Source organism: Gossypium hirsutum, chromosome A07, assembly GCF_007990345.1.
Source record: "Gossypium hirsutum isolate 1008001.06 chromosome A07, Gossypium_hirsutum_v2.1, whole genome shotgun sequence".
In the NCBI taxonomy this organism is placed as follows: Eukaryota; Viridiplantae; Streptophyta; class Magnoliopsida; order Malvales; family Malvaceae; genus Gossypium; species Gossypium hirsutum.
In genome coordinates this window covers 38,802,608-38,810,330 of record NC_053430.1, presented here as the reverse complement: position 1 = coordinate 38,810,330, position 7,723 = coordinate 38,802,608, and the positions used below count along the sequence as shown (strand labels likewise).

Here is a 7,723-nt window from a genome sequence, read left to right as displayed (position 1 = left end):
AAGAGGAAAATGCCACCCTAAAACCCAATAGCCGAATTTACACTAACCTTCCCCCTTGGCCGGCCATCACTTCCCCCCATTTCAAATCTCTCCTAGACACGCTCCCCCTTATCTCTCCATCATCCTTAAAATCTCTCCCCTTATCACTCCTTAATCCATGCACTTGACTAATTCAAACTCCTCCAACAGAATCCACTTGGGTTCCATCACTTACCCTTCCTGCTCATAAAAATAAATAACCTTATTTGCCAACACAGGGAATCGATCCCATGTCTTCCCCTATGCTCCACACGCCACCTTTTTAGGAGCTTAGTGGCGTCACCCTTGCCACTTTACTACAGCTCTTTTTGTGATACATTTCTCCCACAACTTTACATAAGGTCACCTAGCCAGAACCCCTAACCCTTAAGTCCAAATTTTGAAAATTCTACCAGGTTTTGGCCAACACATGGGCCTTCCATAAGCCCATTTACATACTCTAATTATGAATTCCATAATCACATACCAAATTTTAGAAACTTACTTAAAATATCAAGAATCGCGAAAAACCCAAAAATCAAGATGTTACACTTCTATAACATCAAATTTACTGGATTGTTTTGGTTGTTTTCCCTTTTGATTCGTAGCCTCTCTTTTGATCTTTTCTGTAACTTATAGCACTCAGGTTTAATGTGCTCTTTCTTCTTGCAAAAGTTACAAGTTTTACTTCTATTTGAAGATCTCGATCTACCTTTAGATTTACTATAAGGATTTCATTCGTCCTCCCATGATTATCATCAATATTTCATTTTTGTCTCCTACGACCAATAAGACCCTCTCCCTGAAAGTCAGACCCAACCATAAGATGTTTCATCTTGTCATATGAGGTTAAGGAAGCAAAGACTTCATCAACTGTGAGAGATTCACTGCTATACAAAATTGTATCTCTAAAGATTGAATAAGACAGGGGCAATGAATAAATTAGAATTAACCTAAATCTTCTTTATCATACTGAACCTCCATGACCTTTAGGTCTGTGAGAATTACTTTAAACACAATTAAGTGTTCGTGTACAGACGCGCCTTCCTCCAAATAATGAGCATAAAGGCGCTGATTCATATGCAACTTGCTAGTTAGAGTTTTTGACATGCATAGTTGTCGTAACTTTGCCAATAATGCAGCAACAGTCTTCTCCTTCATCATGTAATGTAGAATTTCATTTGAAAAATGCAAATGTAATTGCGTTAAAACATTTCGATATTTATGCTTCTTCTCTTCCTTTGTCAATGTTAAAAGTATCTTATCTATCCCTAGTAGGGTATCCTCTAAATCCATTTGTGCAATAACTGTCTGCATCTTTATCTGCCACAATGTGAATCTGGTGTTGCGATCCAACAGCAAAATATCAAACTTCAATGTCGCCACTACCGTGATCAAGAAAGCAACCCGAAAAGCTCTAATACCAGTTTGTTGAACAAACATCGATAATGGTAACATAAAACAATCGCAAAGCAAAAGGAAAGAAAGAAAATAATAAGAACACACGAATTTTACATGGAAACCCTTTTGGGAAAAAACCACGGGCAGAGGAGAAGAAAATTCACTAATATTGAAATTGGAATGAATACATGAGGAGTTTAAACTACATCTATTTATAGGTAGAAAAACCTTATTCTAATCAATGTCAAATAGATGAAGTTTAGTAATATTGAAAAATCTTATTCTAGTCAATGTAAAATAAAAGAAATATAGTTCTATATGGTTTTACTTTTATTTTATTTTATTTTACCACTGTATTTTATTTTAACAATGATTCGAGTCACTAAACTCTAACATCAAGAATAACTAGATTTGTAATTGTCTTTTTATTCTAAAAATTAGTAACAAGTTAACATAATTTAATTGGAAACTAAGAGGTCAAGTTAGGCTATTGAAATGAGAAACCTAACTTAAAGAAACCACATAGTTGTGTTTGTTTATTATTGTCGGATTTTATGAGCATCTCTTAGAGAGTTATTCAATTGGCAAAGGTTAGTTGTTTAGTTGTTCTCGTAATTAATTTACAATTTTAGAAAAATTTAATGGTTTGAAGTTGATTTCAATTACTATAATCCACTTGAATAAAAAGAAATCATAAATCGATGATCAATTCTGACACTAAAACTAAATTGTACGTAAGGTTGGAACTTTCAACAATTAACATGTTTTACTTAAGTTTTTTTTTCAACACTAAGTAATTTTTATTTAAAAGTTATTAATGTCAATTTTTATATATATTTATACTATATATAGTATAATATTATACAAATCCAAAAGAAGTAATATTTTTTTGCTTTCACTTAATTTTGGATTTTCCTAAATAAAAGGAATTCTAATATCTAACTAATATCTAATATTTATTAGAAATATAGAAATAAAAAACTATTAATCAAAATTCTATTTATTCTAAATATAAATTTAAAATTATAGATTTAAAATAAATTGAAATTTTTTATTTTATATCTATTTATATAGAATCAATCTAAAATCAATTTACCTGTAAGAATTAATTAAGAAAATGGGTTTTATTTATTTTATTCTTGTCCAGAAAAAGAAAAGAGCGATTAGATTAGTTGAAATGCGATTTTGTTTTTAAAACTTATTTATTTTTTGTTATCATTCAATAAGAAAAAAAAATAGACATGTGTATACGTGTAAAAAAAAATTAACTATATTATAATATCATGAAGATTTATGTTATTCTTTTATTTAATCACAATAATAATTTTCTTTTTCAAAAACAACAAATAACCGTTCTCTATATTAACCCAAGGTTATACAAGTAAAAGTGATTTTTTATTTTTATTGCAAATTTGAAAATTTATATAATTCTTTATTTTTCAATCATTTAGGAAATATGATTTTTAGTTATGATTTTTTATTTTTTAAAAATATTTTTTATAAAATTTAAATTATTTACTGATGTGGCAATAAAATAAAATTGTATAGCACTAACACTAAAAGGTTGAGAGTCAATTTAATTATAAAAGGCCAATAAACAATTAACAACATAATTTTAACAAAAGGACTACTTTGCACATTCATTTAACTTACAAGGACTATATTGTATATTTTTCAAATAGAGAAGTCAAAACGAAATCTCTGTAACATCTTTTCCCATAATTTGTGGCAATATCGTACAAAGAGAACTTTACTTTTTCCTTTGCTGGCTTAATTATGAAAGGCTATCCCATTTAGGCTGTTGATCCATTGCCAGCTATGATCAAATTCTGTGTAAGAGCTAGGATCCAATGACTAATCCTTTTTCTTTTTTTAGCTTGAATGACTAATCACCTTTTTAAGTGGCATAAGTTGCTCTCCCCCACATATTATCATCAAAGCTTAAACAACATAAATAAATCAACAAATAAAAAGGATCTGCATCATTAACTGCTACTTTGTTTTAGAAATTAGCTTAAAAAACTCCAAATGTAAGCTGGGGCAGCATCTGAAGCAACCTGCCCTACCATAAATTTACTCGAGTCACAAAAGAGTGTGAAGACAAAAAAAAAAAAGATCGGAGCGTTTATACATAATACTAAGTTTTTTCACCGGTTTGACTTGCAGTTCATTTTTCGAAACACATTCTTGTATATCCCAACTTCTTGGTAAGGGTTTTTTAATTTAATTATCACTTATACATATATGACTATGAAGTCAAATGATATCATATCTGATTCTTCTATATATATATATTTGCAACCATATTTGCTTTCAAAGGACAGATTTTTCAGCAGGTGGTTCCCATGTTGGGGGATGATCGTTGGAGAAAAGGTTAAAGCTTTGAGGGTCTCTACTCTAGTCTTATCAGATGAGAACCCTACATTACAATGATTTAGAGGCTTCATTTAACAGTTTCTTCTCTGTTGAAAACAATAATAGCTTTACTTCCAAAATTCACTGTCATCTTATCTTCCAAACCTCAAATTGTCGGTCACAGTGTCAATCCGCAACTTTATCCTTATCTTAGATCTCATAAGCAAAAATTTGTTGAAGCTAATCTCAAATGCATGATTTTCATGTTTGATTAACAACTATGCTAAGTTTTTCATTGTACCATAACCATGTAAAGTACTCGCTATTACTAACCCGTTACCCGGTTACTCGATTGGGTCCTGACCTGTAATTTACATGGCTTGCACTTTGAGTTCGCATTTTAGGTGTTTGCGTACTCTATGAGACCATACGAGAGACCACACGTGTAGGTTCACACCACCATGTAGGCAAACCCACATCTAGAAAACACGTATTATGGTACGTGTTAGCATGCATGGGGACCTACCTACGATATCACGTCCATAAATAGTAACCACATAATATAAATACACAATTTAAGCCTTTTGAAGGGAACACACACTCTAAAAACACTCAACAATTTGGTGCGGTGAGCATGGATAGATTTTCGACCATCAGAAAACCAAGATGACTCACCTCAATGAGAATTTCCCCACCAATTTCCCATCAGGCTAGGCCTGAGGTTCTGGCACTGGCAATCAACCCAGTGAAGTAGACCTTTTTGTTGGTTGGTGTGCTGACTAACTAGAAAATTTGGGCAACTCAGGCCATGCAGGTGCCTCCAATTCTTTCGATCTCAATGCTCCCTCTGGTCGGGGACCGTCATTTCCTTCTAATCAGGGAGCATCGCCACAACAATTGTTTGGTTTGCAGGAGTAGTTGATGTTGATGAAGGAACAGATGACTCAACAAAGTGCTAGGTTTGAACAACAACAAGTGTTTCAATAAGAGCTGCTAAGAAAAAATGAGGAGTTGAAGAGGATGATGTAGTTTGGCAACTTTGATCTTCAGAATCATGTCACGCCTCTCCGAGATGAGGCTGTGGGAGCACATGCAAAGTCATGGCAGAACGAGATGTATGCTTTGCATAAAGATGTGACAGAATTGCACTTTGATGTGCAAGTCATAGACTGGTTGTTTTGTTCTAATGATCCATTGTCTCCAAAAATGGCAGCCATGAGCCTACCAACTGAATTTAAGGTACCAAAAGAGATGTTTAAAGGTAGAAGGGATCCTCAGGCACATCTCATGCAGTATAATGATTATATGAATGTGCTAGGAGCTTCTAATGTAACAAAATGTAAATCTTTCTCAATCACTCTTAGGGGAAGTGCAAATGATTGTTATTTGTCTCTACCACAGGGCTCCATTCAAAGCTTCTCGCAGTTGGGCCATATGTTATTGGAAGATTTTGAGCCCATAAGACAATAATGAGCACTTCTATGAGTTAGATGTTAGTGAAATAAAGGGATAGAGAATCTTTGCAGAATTATGTCAAGCGATTCCGTACTGTCACGTTGAACACAAAGAACTTAGAGGACCAGTGGGCCATTGGTGCCCTTATCATAAAAGTTTAGAATGAGCATGTACAATATTTGTTTATTGATAATAGGTCACAAAGTTTGACAGATTTTTATGAAAGGGCACATAACTTTGCTGAGGCAGAGGAAATTAAGAGGGCAGCTTGCAACACTTTCTAAAGGGATGGCAAACAATTTAGGGGTCGCCAAGGAGTTTGCAGTCAACAAGGTCCTCCTTTTCAGATCCTAATTGTACAAGGTGGGGGACAATAGAGGAACTACTCATAGAATGAATCGCCAAAGGCATTTCAGAGACCTTAGCTTAAGCACATAAGAAGGTACGTTCCTCATGTAAATTTTGAAGCTTATACTCACTTAAATGCTTCACATACCTACATTCTTAGTCAAGTCAAGAGTTTTGGTATTTTACCAAGCCCTCCACCTATGCAACATAACTAGTCAAGAGCTAACTTGAGAGATAGATATAATTTTCACAATGACAAGGGATACAAGACCAAAGATTGTTTCTTTTTGAAAGATTCTATAGAGGAAGTCGTTAAAAATAGTGAACTGAAAGATTTTGTGGCTTAGGTTACTTCGCCATCGGGTCAAATTTCGCATGGCACTGATAAGGGAAAAAGGTTTGAGGCAAAGTTATTAGTACAGATGAAGAGTGGGCAACCTCTAACATGAGAGAAAGGCTCATCTTAGAAGTGTGATGTTGGCCAATTCACCAAAGAGGCTACAACAACAAGAAAAGTGGAAGGTAGAATTTAATGATAAGGATTAGGATGGTGTGTGATGAGGAAAGAAATGATCCAATAGTCATATCAGCAATTATAATAGGATTTAAGGTGAAGAGAATTTTGGTTGACAGTGGAAGTGTTGTGGTGGTGTTAACTTGGCACGCATATCAGAATATGGGGTTGAAGGAACAAGCCTTAAAGAAGGCAAGCCCTTTTTATGATTTTATGAACCATCTAGTCGAGGTGACAGGATGTATTACTTTGCTTGTTACCATAAAGGATGGTGAGCACGCCACCACAAAATATGTCCAGTTCTTTGTGGTAGACTATCTAATGGCTTATAATGCCATCTTTGGATGTCCTATTATGAGAATGGCTAAAATGATGATTATTTCTTTTTGTATGAAGAGTAAGTTCCTTACTTGAACAAGAATAGGTTTCATGAAGTCTAATCAACGAATAGCCAGACAGTGTCATATGTTGTCAGTTAAGCAAACACATGAGCAGGTACCGTAGGGTCAAAGTTCGCAACAGGCAAAAATGGCTAGTCAGGTTTTAGATTTGGATAGTTTGAATGTCAAAAGTAAGGAAAGAATTCACAAGTCAAAAGTGACAGAGGTCATAGAAACGTTGCAGTTGTTTATGATAACACGGATAAATTGGTAAGGATCTCATCAGTGTTAGAAAAAGAAGAAAAATAGGACTTAGCTTGGTGTTTGAGGGAGCATTCAAACATCTTTGCATGGTTAGTTGTGACATGCCTAGTATGGATCCTTAGGTGATTTTCTGTCGGTTAAAAGTGTCTTCCGAGGTTAAGCTGGTGAAATAGAAAAGAAGAATGTGTGCTCCACTGGTTGTGGAAGCCCTTAGGCAACAAGTATGAAAGTTACTTTCAACGGAGTTTATCAAGGAAGTGGTGTACCCAAACTGGGTATCAAATGTTGTGATGGCGAAGAAGGCTAATGGAAAATGAAAAATGTGCATTAATTTTACTAGTCTTAACAAGGCTTGTCCAAAAGATAGTTTTCCTTTGCCCTTGATGGTGAAAAAGGCTAACAGACTAGTAGATGCATCCTTAGGCCATGAGTTCATGAATTTTATGGATGCATTCTTATGTTATAACCAAATTTCCATGGCTCTAGAAGATCAGGATAAAACAACCTTTATCATGAAAGAGGGCTTGTTTTGCTATCGAGTTATGCCTTTTAGATTGAATAACGTAGGTGCAACCTATCAGAGGTTGGTTAATAAGATTTTCAGAGAGCAGATTAGTCGTAGTGTTGAGGTCTATGTTGATGACATCTTGGTGACGAGCTTTACTTTGAGGGGGCATATTCAAGATTTATTTGAAGCTTTTGCTATTTTGCGAGCCTATAATATAAAGTTAAATTTGGATAAATTCACTTTTGGTGTAAGAGTAAGGAAATTCTTAGGCTTCCTGGTTTCAAAAAGAGGCATAGAGGTGAACCTTGAGAAAATTTAGGTATTTTAGATATGCATCCCTAGAAGACTATTAAAGACATTCAACGCCTCACAGGGAGGGTGGTTGCACTCAACAGGTTTGTCTCCAAAATGATAGATAAATGCTTACCTTTGTTTAAGGCCTTGAAAACCTATTTTAGTTGGACAAAGGAATATCAAGCT

The 7,723-nt window shown here is 34.5% G+C and overlaps 1 long non-coding RNA gene across 1 annotated transcript; it reads left to right on the top strand.

Moving 5' to 3' along the window:
* Positions 1–3,428: 3,428 nt before the first annotated feature.
* LOC121231914 (uncharacterized) lies at positions 3,429–4,049 on the top strand. Its single transcript, XR_005930073.1, has 2 exons — positions 3,429–3,626; positions 3,739–4,049. It is a non-coding gene; the product is annotated as an uncharacterized lncRNA (long non-coding RNA).
* The last annotated feature ends 3,674 nt before the right edge of the window (positions 4,050–7,723 follow it).